Raw genomic sequence first — 13,972 nt, forward strand, 5'->3', positions numbered from 1 at the left:
TTAATGTTTGGCACATGTATGCCTTTCTTTCCTAGGTGCCAGACTCAGTATAGCAGAGAAAGAGAAATGTTATCCTATTTCTATTTATCCCAGTGTTTCTTCTAAAATCTAGTTGAAATTTCCAAAAGAATGGAGAGAGTGATAGTTTTCTGCATGATGCAAGAGGATTTTTATTTGATGAAATCAAATTTGATTTGAAATCAGAAGCCCGTTGGCCAGAAATTTTTCTAAGTTTGACTAGTCTTATATTCAGCCGTCATTTCAAACTTTTCTCACTTTGCTAAACTAACCACCTCACCATGATCATCTTCATTCTCGGGAGTTAAATTTACCTCTCTCTTCATGGTGAACAAAATTAATTGCGTGGAAATCCATCCACCTTCCTGCCTCCGAACTTACACGTTTACCTGTTCTTTTACCTGTCCTTTGTCCTTTCCCATGGTAATGGAAATAGTCTCCATTTTTCATCACAAAGATTTGTCTCCTAAGCTGTGTAGAACCCCTGAACCCATTGCCATACAAATAATTCAACAATAATTTATCCCATGAGTCATCTTTGAATATTTCTCTTCCTCTTTCCTTATATCAAATCGAATACTTTGTTTTCTCAGTCTGCTGCTATCAGCCTGTATGAAACAACCATCATCGACAGCCTGAACCACTGCAATTGCCTCTTAATGATGTAGCCTGATCTTCTAATGTATCCTGTAGTTTTTCATTATATTATACTAAAGTGACCTTTCAGATCTTCTAGAAATGCAGATCTGATCTTGTCCCTCTATCACATAAAACATTTCATTGCTTCCTATAGGAGAAAGCAAGGTCCTTAACATGTGTCTCTACCAACCTCTTGAGCCTAATCCTATGACGCTTGCTCACCCAAGGCCATTTTGCATGAATTCCCTATGCACAGAATATTCTTGCCTTCTCTTGTCACCTCATCAATACCTACTCACTAAAGATTTTAGTCAAGCCATCATCCCATTGGAGAAGCCTTTCCTGACTTCCTGACTCATGGAGCCTATTTCCTGTTAGAGACTATGGACTCTGAGAAACAAACTGAAGGCTTCAGAGGGGAGGGGGCTGGGGGAATGGGATAGGCTGGTGATGGGTAGTAAGGAGGGCACGTATTGCATGGTGCACTGGGTGTTATGCACAACTAATGAATCATCGAACTTTACATCAAAAAAAAATAAAAAAAAATAAAAGAAACAGTCATAAGAAAAAAAGAATGTAAGTTCTAGGAGAGTAGCGACAATGTATTTTTTAATCAGAATTTTAAAAAAATTTTTATTTGAATGTAGTTGACACACAATATTACATTAGTTTCAGGTGTACAACATAGTGATTTGATAAATTTCTGCCTTATGTTATGCTCACTGCAAGTGTAGCTACCATCTGTCACCCTACTAAGCTATTATAATATCATTGACTATATTCCTTATGCTGTCCTTTTATTCCTGTGACTTACTCATTCCATAGCTGGAAGCCCACATCTCCCACTCACATTCACCCATTTTGCCCACCACCCTTCCCCTCTGGCAACCATCAGTTTGTTCTCTGTATTTATAGGCCCGACTCTTTTTGTTTATTTGTTTATTCATTTGTTTTTCTTTAGATTTCAAATATGAATGAAATCATATGGTATTTGTCTTTCTCCTTTAGACTTATTTCACGCATCATAATATCTTATAGGTCCATCCATGTCATCACAACTGGTATGATCTCATCCTTTTTTGTGGCTATGTAATCCTTGATTAGTATATATACCACATTTTCCTTATCTATTTGTGTATCTGTGGACACTCAGGTTGCATCCATGTCTTGGCTATTGTAAATAATACTGCAGTAAACATAGGGTGCCTACGTCTTTTTGAATTAGTGTTTTTATTTTCACTGGGTAAATACCCAGTAATGAAATTACTGGATCACATGGCATTTGTATTTTTAATTTTTTGAGGAACCTCTGTACTGTTTTCTACAGTGGCTATGCCAGTTTACATTCCCACCACCAGAACACAAGGGTTTTTTTTCTCCACAGTCTCATGAACACTTGTTATTTCTTGTCTTTTTGATTTGAGCTATTCTGAGGTGTGAAGTGATATATCATTGTGGTTTGGATTTGCATTTCTCTAGTGTTTAGTGATGGTGAGCATCTTTTCATGTGTCCATTAGCCATCTGTATGTTATCTTTGGAAAAACGTCTATTCAGGTCTTCTACCCATTTTTTAAATTGGATTCTATAGAGGTTTTTTGGTGTTGATGTTGTATACATTCTTTATACACTTTCGGTATTAACCCCTTATCAGATATATTGTTTGCAATTATCTTCTCCTCTTCAATAGGTTGCCTTTTTATTTGTTGATAGTTTCCTTCACATTGCAAAAGCTTTTTACCCTGGTATAGTCCCAGTAATTTTTCATTTTGTTTCTCTTGGCAGAGGAGACATATCTAGAAATATGTTTCTACACCTGATCTCAAAAAATTCCTGCCTGTGCTTTCTTATAGGAATTTCATGGTTTCAGATCTCACATTGAGGTCTTTAATCCATTTTGATTTATTTTTGTGTATGGTGTAAGAAAGTGGTCCAGTTTTGGGGTTTTTTTGCAGTTTTTGTCCAGTTTTCCCAACACCATTAGTTGAAGAGACTGCCTTTTCCCCATTGTGTACTCTTCCCTCCATTGTTGTAGATTACTTGACCATAAACATATGGATTTATTTCTGGGCTCTTTATTCTGTTCCCTTGGTCTGTGTGTCCATTTTTCTGCCAGTACTGTAGTGCTTTGATTACTACAGCTTTGTAGTATATCATGAAATCTGGGATTGTGATACTTCCAGCATTGTTTTGCTTTCTCAAAATTTCTTTGGCTACTTGGGGTCCTTTGTGCTTCCATACAACTTTTAGCATTATTTGTTTTAGTTTTGTGAAAGATGCTGTTGGTGTTTTGATGGGGATTGCATGAAATATCTGTATTGCTTTTGGTATTATGGACATTTCAACAATGCTGTTTCTTGCAATTCATGATCATGGACTCTCTTTCCACTTTTTTGTGTCATCTTTAATTCCTTTTATCAGTGTTTTATAGTTTTTAGAGAGCAGGTCTTTCAACTTTTTGGTTAAATTTATTCTTTTTGGTGTACTTGTAAATGGAACTGTTTTCTTAATTTCTCTTTCTGCTATTTCATTACCAGTGTATACAAATGCTATTGATTTCTTGTTATTAATTTTGTGTTTTGCAATTACTGAATTCAGTAATTACTTCTAGAAGCTTTTTCATGGGTTTTTTTTTAAGGCTTTCTCTGTATAGTATCATGTCATCTGCAAATTGTATAGTTAACTTCCTCTTTACCAATACAGTTTTTTCTTATTTCTTTGTCTTGTCTGATTGCCATGGCTAGGCTATCACTTCTAGTACTCTGTTAAATAAAAGTGGTAAGAGTGAACATCTCTGTTCCTTTTCTTAGAAGAAATTGAGTATGATGTTAGCTGTGGGCTTTTATATATGGCCTTTACTATGTTGATCTATGTTCCCTCTAAATCCACTTTGTTGAGAGTTTTTATCATGAATGTCACTGAATTTTATCAGATTCTTTTTCTACATCTATTGAGATGGTTATATGATTTTTATCCTTGATTTGTTGATATGTATATGATATTGATTGATTTGCAAATGTTGAACGATGCTTGCATCCCTAGAATAAATCCCACTTGATTGTGGTGGATGATCCTTTAATGTATTGTTGAATTTGGCTTGCTAATATTTTGTTGAGGATTTTTGCATCTGTGTTCATCAGGGATATTGGCCTGTAGTTTGTGCGTGTGTGTGTGTGTAGTGTCTTTGTCTACTTTCAGTATCAGGGAAAGGCTAACCTTATAGAATGTATTTGTAAGTTTTCCTGTTTCTCCCTCTCCCTCTGCCTGCTGTTCCCCCTGCTTGTCCTCTCTCTTTCTCTGTATGTCAAATAAATAAATAAAATATTTAAAAATAAATGAAGAAATGTTTGGTACAATTCACATGTGAATCAATATGGTCATAAACTTATTTTTTTGGTACTTTGTAAATTACCAGTTCAGTTTCATATTAGTCTTTTCACATTTTCTATTTCCTCCTGAATCTGTTTTAGAAGGCTGTATGCTACTAGGTATTTACATTTCTTTTAGGTTGTCCATTTTGTTGGTATGTAATTTTTTGTAGTATTCTCTTGTGATCCTTTGTATTTCTGTGACGTCAATTGATTTTTTTTATACTTAAAATTTTTATTTTGAATAGAGCTGAAATACAATGTCACATTAGTTTCAGGTTTGCAATTTTAGTGATTTTACAAGTTTATTCATTATGCTGTGTTCACCACATATGTTGCTACCATCTGTTCTGTTACATCACTATTACAATATCGTTGACTGTCCCTTATGCTTTGCCTTTTATTCCCATGACTTACTCATACTATAACTGGAAACCTGTATTACCTTCTCCCTGCATCCATTTTGTCCAACCATCTACTCTCTTGTCCTCTGGCAACCATCAGCTTGTTCTCTGCATTTATAGGTCTGATTCTGCTTTTTGTTTTGTTTATTCTTCATAAATGGAATCATATGATTTTTGTCTTTCTCAGCCTTACTTATTTCACTTAGCATAATACCCTCTAGGTCCGTCCATTAATGTTGTTGCAACTAGCATGAAGTCATCCTTTTTATGATTGTATAATATTCTGTTGTGTGTATGTATATCACATTTTCCTTATCCGTTCATGTCTTCATGAATACTTAGGCTGTTTTCATGTCTTGGCTATTGTAAATAACGCTGCAATATGCATAGGGGTGCATATATCTTTTTCAGTTAGTGTTTTCATTTTCTTTGTGTATATAGCCAATAGTGGAATTATTGGATCATAGGGTATTTCTATTTTAATTTTTTTTGGCTTTTTTCAGTTTATTGCATGAAGGAGTTAAACTAGTACAAGTTAAAAGCAGAGCTCAAATGGTAACATTATACAAGCTGTGAGGTTTTTAACTTGTGACAAGGGACAGAAGGGAAATTCTAAGATCGGTAGGAGAAGGAAGGGAAGAATGAAGGGGGGCAAACAGAAGGGGGAATGAACCATGAGAGACTATGGACTCTGGGAAACAAACTGAGGGTTTCAAAGGGGATGGGCTAGCCCAGTGATGGGTATTAAGGAGGGCACGTATTGCATGGAGCACTGGGTGTTATACGCAAACAATAATCATAGCACATTACATCAGAAACTAATAATGTACTGTATGGTGACTAAAATAACATAATAAAAAATTTAGAAAAAAAAAGAAGGGAAATTCTATTCATTGCAAGGTAATCCTCACTTAAGCTTCAGCCAAAAGCACTTAAAACCCATGAAACTTCAGCTGGTCTTCCTTAGCCAGTCCAGTCTCTACCAGGAACTAGGATATGTTCTTGCACTGGTTGCCCTGTAGCTGACTTACTTCTCCATATTCTGGATGCTCAGTTACAGTACCATGCAGGCAAATTTCTTCTTAAACATGTTCTTCACTAGTTTCTTTTTATCATAATCATCAGCAATCCCTTGGACGGTAGTAAGGGTGTTTCTTCCATTTCTCTGTTGAATTCTTATATGGATATGATCCTCAGTGCCAGCCGGAAGCAGATATCACCCTTACTTGCACCAGCAAAGGGGTCAAAAGATTAGAGGTTCTCGATAGCGGACATACAATATGATTCCTCTTCCTTAGTGGAAACGGCCTGTGGAAGGCAGTGGTGGGAGAAGGCAGGGGGTAGGGGGGAATGGAGCATCAGGAAGCAAGGGGACTCAAGGGGGAGGTGGTGGCTCAGTGACTGGGGCCTCTAATTTGAATTTTTTAAGGAACCTCCATACTATTTTTATAGTAGCCATACCAATTTACATTCCCACCAACACTGCACGGAAGTTCCCTTTTTCCACATCTTCATCAACACTCTTTATTTCCTGTGTTTTTTTATTTTAGCCATTCTAACAGGTATGAGATGATATCTCATTGTGGTTTTGATTTGCATTTCCCTGATTTCCCTGATTAGTGATGTTGAGCAACTTTTCATGTGTCTGTTAGCCATCTGTATGTCTTCTTTGGACAAATGTCTATTCAGGTCCTCTGCCCATTTTTTAATGGGATTTTTTTGGGGGGGTGAAGTTATATAAGTTCTTTATATATTTTGGATATTAACCCCTTATTGAATGTGACATTTGCAAATATCTTTTCCCTTTTAGTAGATTGTTATGGTTTCCTTTGCTCTGCAAAAATTTTTTATTTTGCTATAGTCCTGATAGTTTATTTTTGCTTATGTTTCCCTTGCTGTAAGAGACATATCTGGAAAAATGTTTCTATGGATGATGTCAGAGACATTATTGCTTGTGTTCTCTTCTAGGGTTTTTATGGTTTCAGGTCTCACATTTAGGACTTTAATCCAACTTGAGTTTATTTTTGTGTATGGTGTTAGAAAATAGTGTGGTTTTATTCTTTTTTTTTAAATATGTTAGTCACCATACAGTACATCATTAGTTTTTGATGTAGTGTTCCATGATTCATTGTTTGTGTATAACACCCAGTATTCCATGCAATATGTGCCCCCCTTAATACCCTTCACCGGGCTAGCCCCTCCCCTACTCCCCTCATCTCTTTTACGTGTAGCTGTCCTGTTTTCCCAGCATCATTTATTGAAAAGACTGTCGGGGCGCCTGGGTGGCACAGCGGTTAAGTGTCTGCCTTCGGCTCAGGGCATGATCCCGGCGTTATGGGTTCGAGCCCCACGTCAGGCTCCTCTGCTGTGAGCCTGCTTCTTCCTCTCCCACTCCCCTGCTGTGTTCCCTCTCTCGCTGGCTGTCTCTATCTCTGTCGAATAAATAAATAAATAAAATCTTAAAAAAAAAAAGACTGTCTGTTCCCCATTGTATATTCTTGCCTCGTTTCTCATAGTTTAATTGGCCCTAAAAGTGTGGGTTTATCTCTGGGGTCTCTGTTCTGTTCCATTCACCTATGTGACTCATTTTTGTGCCAGTACCATATTGTTTTCATTGCTACAGCTTTCCGTTATATCTTGAAATCAGGGACTGTGATACTTCCAGCCTTGTTCTTTCTCAGGAATGCTCTGGCTATTTGGGGTCTTTGTGGTTCCATACAAATTTCAATGTTATTTGTTCTAGTTTTGTGAAAAATGCTATTGATATTTTGATAGGGATTGCATTAAATCTCTGTATTGCTTTGGGTAGTATGGACATTTAAACAATATTGTTCTTCCAATTCATAAGCATGGAATATCTCTCCATTTGTGTCATCTTCGATTTCTTTCATCAGTATTTTATAGGTTTTGGAGGGCTGGTCTTTCACCTCTTTCGTTATTCCTAGTTATTTTATTCTTTTTGGTGCAATTGTAAATAGTGTTGATTTTTAATATTTTTATTTCTGTAACTTCACTGTTAGGGTATAGAAATGCTACCAGTTTCTGGGTATTAATTTTGTATCCTGTCACTTTGCTGAATTCATTTATTACTGCTAGTAGTTTTTTTGTTGGCATCTTTGGGATTTTCTATATATAGTATTATTTCATCTGGAAATAATGCCAGTAACTTCTTCTTTACCAATATGGATACCTCCAATTTCTTTGTGTTGATTGCTGTTGCCAAGACTTCTAATACTATGTTGAGTGAAAGTGGTGAAAGTGGACATCCTTGTCTTGTTCCTGATCTTAGAAGAAAAGCTCTCAGTTTTTCACCTTTGAATATGATGTTAGCTGTGGGTTTTTTTCATATGTCCTTTACTATGTTGAAGTATGTTCCCTGTAAACCTACCCTATTGAGAGTTTTTATCATGAGTGCATGCTGAATTTTGCCAGATGATTTTTCTGCATCTATTGAGATGAATATATGATTTTTACCCTTTGTTTTGTTGATGTGGTGTTCGATGATGATCAATTTGCAAATATTGTATTATCTTTGTATCCCAAGAATAAGTCCCACTTGATTGAGGTGAATGATCTTTTAAATGTATTGTTGGATTTGTTTTACAGATATTTTGCTGAGGATTTTTGCATCTCTGTTCATCAGAGATATTAGCCTGTAGTTTTCTTTATTTGTGGTGTCTTTGTCTACTTTTAGTATCACGGTAATGCTAGCCTCATAGAACATATTTGGAAACTTTCCTTCCTCTTCTGCTTTTTGGAATATTTTGAGGATGTTTGGTAGAATTCACCTGTAAATCAATGTGGTCTTGGGTTTTTATTTTTTGGTAGTTTTTTGATTACTGATTCGATTTTGTACTAGTAATAAGTCTGTTCAAATTTCTCTTTCTTCCTAGAGATTCGGTTTTGGGAAGTTATATGTTTCTAGGAATTTAACCATCTCTTCTAGGTTACCCAGTTGGTTGGTGTGTAATTTTTCATAGTATTCTCTTAAAATCTTTGTATTTCTATGGTGTCAGTTGTTACTTATCCTCTCTCATTTTTGTTTTTATTTATTTGGGTCCTTTCTCTCTCTCTTTTTTTTCACTGTGAGTCTGACTAAAGCTTTGTCAATTTTATCTTTTCAAAAGACCAGCTCTTGAGTTCACTGATTTTTTTCTCTTGTTTTTTCAAGTCTCTATGGCATTTTTTTTCTGCTCTGACCTTTATTATTTCCTTTGTTCTCCTCCCCTTGAGCTTCATTCTTCTTTTTCTAGTTCCTTTAGATGTAAGATTAGATTGTTTAGTTGAACTTTTTCTTGTTTCTTGAGGTAGGCCTGTATCATTATATACTTCCCTCTTAGAATTGCTTTTACTCTGTTCCAAAGACTTTTGGACCATTTTGTTTTCACTTTCATTTTTCTCCATATATTTTTAAATTTCTTCCTTTATTAAAGTTTTATTTATTTGAGAACGAGCTGACGCATGAGCTGGGAGGGTGTGCAGAAGGGGAGGGAGGGAGAGAGAGAATCTCAGGCAGACTCGCCATTGAGTGCGGAGCCTGATACAGGACTCAGTCTCATGACCCTGAGATCATGACCCAAGCTGAAATCAAGAGTTGGATGCTTAACCGACTGAGCCACCCAGGTGCCACTAATTTCTTCTTTGATTGTTTCCTTGACCCATTGGTTGATTAGTGTCATGTTGTTTAGTTGCCTATGTTTTTGTGTTTTTCCAAAGTTCTTGTGATTTATTTCTAGTTTTATGCCATTGTGATCAGAAATGCATGGCAGTATTTCAGTCATCTTAAATTTATTGTCACTTGTTTTATGGCCTAATATGTGATCTATTCTGGGGAATGTTCCATATGTACTTGAAAATAATGTGTATTCTGTTGGTTTTTGATGGAATGTTCTGTATATATTTGTTATGTCCATCTGGTCCGATGTGTCATTCAAAGACATGGTGTCCTTGTTGATTTTCTGTCGAGATGATCTATCCACTAATGTAAGTCGAGTGTTGAAGTTCCTTACTATTTATATATTATTATCAATTTCTCTTTCTGTCCATTAATATTTGTTTTATGTATTTAGGTGCTCCAGTGTTGGATGCATGGATATTTACAATTGTTATATCTTCTTGTTGGATTGATTCCTTTATCATTACGCAGTGCCCTTCCTTGTCTCTTGTTACCATCTTTGTTTTAAGGTCTTTTTTGTCTGATAAGAGTATTGCTACCCTGGCTATTTTTTTGCTTTATGAAAGCACAATGAATGTTTTTCCATCCCTTTACTTTCAGACTGTACGGATCTTTAGGTCTGAGGTGAGTCTCCTGTAAGCAGTGTATAGATGGGTTTTGTTTTTTTATCCATTCCACCACACTGTGTCTTTTGATTGGATCATTTAGGCCATTTACATTTAAAGTAATTATTGATAGGTATGTACTTATTTCCATTTTAAAAATTTGTTTTCTAGTTGTTTTTGTAGTTCTTCTTTGTTCCGTTCTTCTCTTCATCTCATTCTTTGTGATAGATGAGTATCTACAGTGTTATGTTTGGCTTTCTTTCTTGTTTATTTTTTGTGTATTTGTCATAGGTTTTGTGTTTGTGATTACTCTGAGGTTTATGTATAACATCCTAAGTAAATAGCAATCTATATTAATCTGATGGCCATTTCAGTTCAAACACATTCTAAAAAAGAAATCTTTGTTTTTCCCCTTCTCGTCTGTTTTTACTCCCTTCTCCACATTTTATGTATATGTTGTCATATTTTACATCTTTTTATTCATAATTTTCTTATGTCTGATTATGGCCATTCTTTTCCACTTAAAGAAATCCCTTTAACATTTCTTGTGAAACTGGCTTAGTGGTGATAAACTCCTTTAACTTCTGCTTGGGAATCTCTTCATCTCTTTTTCAAATCTGAATGATAATCTTGCCAGTAGAGTATTTTTGCTTGTAGGTTTTTTTTCCTTTCAGCACTTTGAATATATCATTCCACTCTCTTCTGGCCTGCAACACTTCTGCTGAAAAATCAGCTGATGGCCTAGTAGGTTTCCATTATGGGTAACTTCTTGTTTCTCTCTTGCTGTTTTTAAAATTCTCTCTTCATCTTTAACCTCTTACATTTTAATTATTATATGTCATGGTGTGGACCTCTTTGGGTTCATCTTGTTTGGAATTGTCTGTACTTCTTGGGCTTGGATGTCTGTTTCCTTCCCTTTGTTAGGGAAGTTTTCAATTATTATTTCTTCAAATAAATTTTCTACACCTTTCACTCTCTTCTGAGACCCCTTTAATGCAAATATTTGCTTGATATTGTCCAGGATATCCCATCTATTCTCACTTTTTCACAATTTTTTTTCTCTTTTTGCTTTCCAGCTTGGGTGCTTTCCATTACCCTGTCTTCCAGATCGCTGATACATTCTTCTGCATCCTCTAATCTACTGTTGGTTCCCTCTAGCGTATTTTTTATTTCAGTTTTTGTATTCTTCAACTCTGATTGGTTCTTTTTAATATTTTCTATCTATTTATCGAAGGTCTTACTGAGTTCTTCCACTCTTTTCTCTAGCCCAGTGAGTATCTTAATGGTCATTACTTTAAATTCTCTATCAGGCATATTGCTTATTTTTGTTTCATTTAATTCTTTTTTCCTGAGTTTTTTCTTGTTCTTTCTTTTGCAGCATATTCCTGTCTCCCCGTTTTGCTTGTCTTTCTGTGTTTATTTCTGTGGATTAGGTGAAATGGCTACTTCTCCTCAACTTGAAGGAATGGTTTTGTGTATGTTGTTCCCCATGTAGACTGTGTGATTGCTGACTTTGGCTGGCTGGCTGGCTAAAGTGGATATATATGCTAGTTACTCTTTTAAGGTGGAGGGGGAGAGAAGTTCTTGCAGCCCCTCAGCCCTTGTAAACTGTGGCTTTTTCTCTGTGTCCCAATAGCTTCTGTTCTTGCTGAGGTTGTACACTCACTGAGATCACCAGACTTGCCAATTATGGTGTCCAGACCCTGCTCGAGTCTAAGCTTTTAAGGTGCGGTGGTAATGTAAACCATGTCATTCTCCAGCCTCTCTGACCTGGAGAGCATTCCCACAACTCCTCTGCTGCTTGGCAGAGTTCTAGTGTCGTCTCTTTTATATGCTAGTTGCTCTTTTAAACCACATCATTTTTTCTGTGCCTATGGTCCAAGGAATCTGTTCGTGGACCCTCAGCATTATCCCTCCTCATTGCTTTTTGCAGCATAGGGGTGGGGGTTCTCTTTGTTATTATGTCTCCATCTCTCTTGCTGTTCTATCTTTGGTTGTTTAGTAGTTGTTCACTCAGCCCTCAGTTCTTCAGGGACATCTGTTCCATTAATAGGTGTAATTTGGTATGTTCTCAGATGAGGTGAGTTCAGAGTCTTCCTATGTTGCCATCTTGAAGTGGAATTCCCAATGTCAGTTGTTTTTTAATCAGTTTTCCCCAGCACCTAGCATAACTCAAAGAACAGAGTATGCCTCAACAAGTATCTGAGGACTGAATAAATTAATGAGGTCTGAACACTGGAAAAGAAATTTATATACAGTGGAAGCTGAGGAAAAAAAGCATGGAAGTTAGAAGAAACTCAGTAGAGCCTTTAGCTTCAGAAGGTGGGAGTGGAGGAGTGCATTTCACAAAGGAAAGGAGTAATAAACCCATCAAATGCTGCTGGAAATTCAGTTGGGCCCATAGAATTAACCAATATGTGGCTAAATTGATGACTTTGGGGATAATGATTTCAGTGGAGTTATGAGGGCAGAATCTGAACTATAGCAGGTTGAGGAATAACATAGAGAAGGGGAGATAATGTATATAAACACATCTTTAAACATACTTGTCTTTGGAGAAAAGGAGGTAAATAGAGTGGTATCTGTAACAGCACATGGGTTAAAAGGAAAGTCTTTTATTTTACAATGGGAGGAAGATCCTTACATTTAAATACCGATAGAAAAGAGCCAGCTGAGAGAAAGGGTGAAGATACAGAATTTAAGTATCTGTAGAACAAAACGAATACTGTTTTTGTTAAATAAAATGAAGGAGATTCCCTTGAAATGGGTTTAACTTCCGTCCGCCCAAGATAGACCTTTAATATCAAGAAAAGCAATTCAAATTTTAGTATAAAGTATGAAAATGAAATAAGGTGATTACAAAGACTGTTATGGCTAAAAGAGTATGATCTGTACCCCCTTGCCACCCTCCCACCCAGGATGTCACGTAAGACTGAGCAATTATTAGGAATTTACATTTTAAGACCATTGAAAATGAAATGAAACCTACATACCAGTATTTTCTTTTTCAAAGTTATTTTAATAGGCTTAGTTTATAAATAATGCTAATTCTGTTGGAAATTTCTGAAGCACATTCCTAGTTGTTGTTGTTGTTTTATTCTAGTTTACAAATTGATTACTGTTGAATAGCATGATAATGATACAAAAGAGAAGAGGACTGGGGATCAGAAGTAGCCAGCGACAGCTCTAGCTCTTTTGCTAATTAGCTCTGGGACATTGCCATCCTCTTATAATCTTTCCAGCCTTACTTTCCCCATCTACAAAATGAGCATAATAAGGTCATTCATACTTTTCTCACAAGGCATATATTATGAGGATCAAATGTGTTCATGTGTATGAAAGCCTTTTTATTCATATAAAATACTATTCATAGGAGCTGGACAAGAAGAAACGAAACCTCAGTGCAAAATCTTGCCTCATCCCTTTCCAGGCATGTGACTTTGGACAGGCTCCTTAACACTTTTATTCCTCAGTCCCCTCACCCAGGAAGTGGGGGTAATATTCCCTAGTTCTGGAAATTTTTATTAAGATTAAATGAGTTGTGAATAAAATGAGAGAGCATACCTGTTAAACGTGCCTTGATGTGAGGTTTATTTGACCTATGATTTTGTTCTTTTATTTTCAGTGTGGGGGGACATGACTCTTCTTGAATGGTTTGACATTAGATAGGATTTAGGGTCTAATGGATTAAAGTTTTTTACACCTTTGCTATTTGAGGGGTGGTCCCCAGGCCAGCAGCAGCAGCAGCACTTGGGAGCTTATTAGGAATACAGAATCTCAGGCCCCACTCCAGACATAAAGAGAATATGCATTTTAACAAGATCTCCAGATGATATTTACACAATTAATTTTGGAAATCACTGTTTAACAAGCCATCTGGTTGTGAGAAGTGGGTTCAAAGGGCACAGTATAAATACTATAACCTATGATGCCATTTCCTCCCCTTCATTATCTTTGTCTTCAGTTCCCCAACTCTGTTTTACTATGAAAATGAAATGAACCAAAGATGAGAAAAAAAGAGCGAGAAGTTGGAGAAGCTTCAAATATGTTTGTGAAGTGGTTTTACACTAGGGCAAGACTTAGCTTCAGAACGGTCCTGTGCCTTTCTATTTGTTACTCATTAGATGTCTCTGCCTGGAATAACACTGTCAAAGTAGGGCCCTTCTTGTCCTCTCTGCCCATCTGTTCTTTAATTTGCCACCACTGTCAAAGACATTATCAAAATGCTCTGTGCTAAGGAGAGTGTCCAAGCTCCTGCTTATTAA

General features: G+C 36.4%; 1 pseudogene; it reads right to left on the bottom strand.

The window, feature by feature from the left end:
* Positions 1-5,359: 5,359 nt before the first annotated feature.
* LOC100479653 lies at positions 5,360-5,702 on the bottom strand (annotated as a pseudogene).
* Between the last annotated feature and the right edge of the window lie 8,270 nt (positions 5,703-13,972).

This window comes from Ailuropoda melanoleuca, chromosome X (genome assembly GCF_002007445.2).
Source record: "Ailuropoda melanoleuca isolate Jingjing chromosome X, ASM200744v2, whole genome shotgun sequence".
In the NCBI taxonomy this organism is placed as follows: domain Eukaryota; kingdom Metazoa; phylum Chordata; class Mammalia; order Carnivora; family Ursidae; genus Ailuropoda; species Ailuropoda melanoleuca.